Below are 6000 nucleotides of genomic sequence, written 5' to 3' on the forward strand. Positions count from 1 at the left end.
GAAGAAAAATGGAAAATGAGAGAAATAATAGGACATGGTAGAGGCTGATCTTCCAAATAATCAAAGGAATTATTAAACCAATTACAGTAAAGGGAAATTTAGTTCAAAAACATATCAGAGTGACATTCTATTAGTTTTAATAAAAAAATAAGTTGTGGGTTCCTTTTATTAGATTAAAGTAGATATTCCATACACATTCTTTTCATCAATACATGAAAAAAGAATAGAATTATGGGAAATACAGCTATTTTAGTTTTCATTCAAAAAAAGTCAACTATATACAGTCACTCAAACAACAAACACCCTTTGCTAGTTGACATTAAGGCTGTTCAGATGCAAATACCATCACGCAATCACTAAAAGTTAAGAAAATCATCAGGTAATACCATCTTCATTCATACGCCTCATTTCCTAAGTACACCTCTACCCCAATACAACACGACCTGATAAAACACAAATTTGGATAGAACGTGGTAAAGCAGTGCTCTGGGGGGCGGGGCTGCGCGCTTCGGCGGATCACGCTGCTCTGAACGGTGTGTTAAGGCTGCTGGGCCAGGGCCGAGGGATTGGATAAGGGGCAGAGGGTCTCGGGGGGGGGCGGTCAAGGGACAGAGAGCAGGGAGGGTTGGATGGTTTTGAGGTTCTGGGGGCGAGGCGGTCAGGGGACAGGGAGCGGGGGCGGGGGTTGGATGGGTCGGGGGTTCTGAGGGGCCAGTCAGGGGGTGGGAAGGGACTATTAATAACGGAAATGCCTGAGGCCAAAGCAAGTTCAATATAATGCGGTTTCACCTATAAAGCGGTAAGATTTTTTGGCTCCTGAGGACCGCGTTATATCGAGGTAGAAGTGTATACTATTCAAGCCAAATACACTCTCAGATTCCTCAAGGCCACAACAACCTACTTTGCACTTCCAGCATATAACCAGCCATAATGCACCCTACCCCCTTACACACATGCAAAAATCTCAATTTAAAATATTTTCTCTGCCAAAATAATTCAGTATTTATTAATTATATTTTCTACAATTACTTAAGTTTATAGATTTTAAGACCAGAAGGGACCATTATGATCACCTAATCTGACCAGCATAACACAGGCCAGAGAATTTACTCTGCATTCAATCCATACCTTCTTCTTGAGCTTTTGAATAAAATTTAGAAGATATCTAGTCTTGATTTAAATACTCCAAGTGATAGAGAACTCCCTACATTCATACATAGTTTATTCCAATGATTAATTGCCCTCAATGTAAAAAATGTGCATTTTATTTCTAGTCTGAATTTGTCCATAAAAGAGATGAGCATAAAACAAAACCAAGATTTAATAATTCCGAACTTCAAATCTGAATCTGAGTGCATATTTTTCAATTTTAAACTACTGCAATTTACTATATTTATTTCTGCACATTATATACCAAGACAATATGATCAGTGTACACATTTCATTTAAATTCTACACTCCTCTTCCAGATGTATGAAAAGAACTACCAAATATGTATTTTCCAGTGTATGTAGGTAATTATGTATGAATATACATTGTATATATTGTGACGGGGCAAGGCCAGATGGCTATGGAAAAGTAGTGGGAGATAGATATATTAGCTCCAGGCTAAACAAATCCCTGGTACCAGGATAAGTGAAATGGCAGCTGCTCCAGGTCAATTAAAACACCTGGGGCCAATTAAGAGCTTTTCAGAAGGCAGGGAGAAGGCTAGGTTGATTGGAACACCTGAAACCAATCAGGGGCTGGCTGAAACTAGTTAAAAGCCTCCCAGTTAATCAGGTGGGTGTGTATGTCAGGAGCTGTGGGAGGAAGTTGTGCTGTTGGAGAGGCTGAGTAGTACACACCATATCAGGCACAAGGAAGGAGACCCTGAGGTAAGGGTGAAGTGGAGCTTGAGGAAGTGAGGGCTGCTGTGGGGGAAGTAGCTCAGGGAATTGTACATGTTGTGTTTCTAAAAGGTCAGCTACCATAGCTGATACTATTAGGGTCCGTGGGCTGGAGCCCGGAGTAGAAGGTGGGCCCGGGCTGCCCCGCACCACCACCACCTTTGTCCCCTGATTAATCACTGAGACTGGGAGACAACAGAGACTTTGCAAGGAAGGATAACTTCTCCTCACCTCCCTTGCTGGCTTATGATGAAAATGGCTCAGTAGACTGTGATCCTTGTCTCTAGAGAGAGAAGGGTTATGTGGAGGGTCACAGTGAACCTCTGAGGCTAGCAAAATCTGCCAGGAAACGCGGGACCCATGGAGGCAAGGACAGAGCTTTGTCACAATATTTACACAGAGAGAACAAGATAGATAATAGTGAATGGTGGAATAGTGTATATATCCTCAATGTTTATAAGTCTTGGTGGAAGTCTATAACTTATTTTCTAGCAATACTCTCATCTCTTCCCAAATCCATTGTCTCAAAAATGGCACTTCAATTTCAGTGCTCTAGTGCAGTAGTTTTGGAGTTTGCAACAGTTTCCAGTAAAGCATCACAGCTTACAACTCTTCTCCATTACAATATGCGCTAAGTATTTACGCTAAACAATCTGTTCCACCTTGCATTTTGCTGTTGCGCTGGGAGTACCACAACACTGAATACAGCATTTCACCATGTCATAAACTATAGTTTTGTGAATTTCTGTGTAGAAATAGCACATGTAGAGGTTGCTAAGTGAATTATATTCCTCTAAAAGTTCATCCAAGTCCACCACAGTCATTTCACAAATACTTCACTTCAGACAATAATTTAACCAATGTCCCAAGTCTATTAAACCACCAAGCATTCCAGGATTATGATCTTGAATGTATTTGCTGTGATAATGTCTTTTTACTGATGGATGCAATCCATAAATTCAGGACTAATAAGAGCAATATTAACCTTGTGAGGGGATGGTTTTAATTTTAAGGAACTAAACAAAAGTAATCAATGGAAAGAAATGATTTAAGTTAGATGACATGGTTTCCAGCTTCAGTATCCCTGCCTGCAGCTCTTGTAAGTCACTGTAATCATTTTACAGAATGTAAAGCCCTATAAAATTCCAAGAATCATCCATAGTTAATTGATTTCAAAAGGAGAAAAGTTCAAAATATATGCAGAGTGTGTTAAAAAGGAAATGAAAGGAGGCAAGGCTGATTTTAAACTAGAAAGACAAGCTGGGTGAGGTAATATCTTTTATTGGACCAACTTCTGTTGGTGAGAAAGACAAGCTTTTGAGCCACACAGAGCTCTTCTTCAAACTGGAGAAAGATCCTCCGAGCATCACAATATGTGCTAACTGCTTCTGCTAAACAATTTGTTCCACCTTGCATTTTGCTGTGATGCTGGGAGTACCTTTCCCAGACCTTTGGGCCTTGAAAGCTTGTCTCTCTCACCAACAGAAGTAGGTCTAATAACAGATATTACTTCACCCACCTTGTCTTTCTAATACCCTGGGACAGACACTGCTATAACTAGTTCAAAATTATGGAGTGCAGCCAGACTGTTTCCAGTAATAGCCTGTGGAAGTATAACATTGTATAAGTATAACGTTATATAAGGGGACATGCTGGATACATTGTATATGAGAGGGCATGCCAAAACATGTTACAAAGTATCTGAGGGAGCACACGTAGGGACAGTTAGCTTTTGAATGGAGAAGCAATTAAGATAGAGCCAGCACGTCTAAGAAGCAGGCATCAGAATGGAAGGTGTGAAGGGCAATTAGTTAAATTAACTGGAAGCTGTTAAAGGAGATTAAGGGTGGCAGGTAATTGAAGATACGTGAATGGTCTCAGGGATCTCGAAGGGTGGTGACTAAAATCTTTTTCTTCTTTTGTCTGTAACTTCTCTGTAACTTGTTCTCCAAAAAAACTGTATAAATTAAAAAGACACAAGCCCCACTCGGGGGGCTCACTTCTAAAGGTATTAGCAGAGCAGCTTTGCTAATAAAACAGAGTGGTCTGATAAATTGTGAGTCTGAGTCAAACTTTGATAAGCCATTATAAAAGATGCTGTACTCTTGAAATAGAGTTGATGAGCTTAGTTCTGCCCTTATTTACACTGATGAAACTCCACTGATGGGCAGAATGTAATGCTGTTTATAGTAAACTATTACTATTATTTATTACTTCATAGAGTTGACAAACATGCTAAGCAAGGAGAAAGGAAGAGATCTTTGTGACAACAGATGACAGAATTTGAGACTACCATGATTAGTGGAGTGGAAAGGGCAAAGGAAACTAAAAAATAGACTGGTTCAGAGATGTACAGTTGGCAGCAGCTGGGTGGTATAGGATTTTGAATGTGAGGAGGAGAAAAAATAAACTTTATGGGAAGCCAGTGAAGGGACTCATATTTGGGATAGATTGGAAAGTAAGGGGAAGAGGCAGGGTAGTAACATATAAAGACATGAGAAGAGGAGATGAGGAAATGCACAAGCAATTTGTCCTCAAAAAGAGGTACATTTTTGAAATGTTGTGGCAAAAGAAGCAACCAGACCTCATTAAAGCCTGAATTGAGGGAGGAGAGAGAGAAATATCAAAGATGATCCTCAGGTTATAGACCAGGAGGACTGATGCTGTGGTTAAAGTACTGGAAGTGGGACTCTGTCAAAGAATTCCTGTATGATCTTAGAGCTTGATTTTTCAAAGGTGCTGAGCACCCACTATACCAGTTGAAGTCAGTAGGAGCAATGAGTGCTCAACATCTCTGATAAATTAGGCCTTCAGTCTCTCTAGATCTGATACAAAAGCATTTGAAGTCAATGGAAAGACTTCCATTGACTTTAACAGATTTTTGATCAGATCATTCGCACTCAGGTCCCCATCTACAAAATGAAGATATACTTCCATACCTTTACAAAGTTCTTGTGAGGATAAATATTTGTGTATGAGGCATTTCAATCCCCGTACAACAGCAATGGAAGCCACACAAATAAATGGATATTATCAACCTTAATGGAAAATGGAGGTACTAGAGAGGGCTTAAGAAGGAAGAGTATAAGCTTGGGCTTTAATGTCTTCTATATAGTATGAATAGTATTTAGAGTTTAAATTCATGTGATGTGTGATTATATACCCTTTAATTAAGGTACAAAACTCTAAAAAGTCTTAACTAGGTGACTACAATATGGTAGTATAGTGAGGAGTAGCTGCCTCCCTCTGAACTGGAGAGCGAGGGAACATTACACTCCCCCTGGTGGGCAGACTAGACTCCAAGTAGAGCTGTGCCCTGCAGTCAGAGGATACGGGCAAGCATCCTGAGGACCTGTCCAGACCGCCATCAAAAGAATGCCCCGAGGAGCTGTGGTGACTGCCAGTGGCCAAGTATCCTGAGGAGACAGAGGAGCTTTGGACTATGGAGCCCTATACCCAGACTGTGGTAGGAAGTAGCCCAGGGGAACCAGACTTTAGTCCGGTTCTGCTGCTGGAGAGATAGTTGTTTTGTTTTGGGAGGATCCCTACTGACCCAGTGGCGGACCCATCCACCATTAAGTCTGAGACCAGTCCCCTACCAGTGACCCCATCTTTGGGGTGGTGGCCAAACCCCCCCTTTTTGGCAGAAGGCCTGAGCTGTGTTGTGGGCTCACCCCAACTCAGAAGGCTGTGGAATCATACACTGCTCTGCCCTGCCCAGAGGGCCGGTGTGTCTCCTATAGACTGTTACTTGCTGTCTGCCTATAATGAGATGGAGTAGCTTCCCTCCTCACTCGAGAGCAAGGGACCACTACAGGTGGCCTGATGACATGCCCAGAAATGTCCGTTTTCTACTGAATCTGGGGTGTTCGTTGTGAAGAGCTTTACTATACAAATATGTCACTCAAAACTAAGACCTTAGTTTTGAAGTGTTTTGCAAAACTAAGCAGAATTTTAAGTACACGAGTAATCCCATCCTTATAGAGCAAGACACCTAAACACAGGCTTACGTTCTATTAGCTTCAATGAGACGTAGCACTGCTTTGCTGAATTAGGGCCTGAATTACTAAATCATACCAGAAAGCCCAAAGGAAGGCAGAGAGAATTCCAC

This window comes from Eretmochelys imbricata, chromosome 5, assembly GCF_965152235.1.
Source record: "Eretmochelys imbricata isolate rEreImb1 chromosome 5, rEreImb1.hap1, whole genome shotgun sequence".
Lineage (NCBI taxonomy): Eukaryota > Metazoa > Chordata > Testudines > Cheloniidae > Eretmochelys > Eretmochelys imbricata.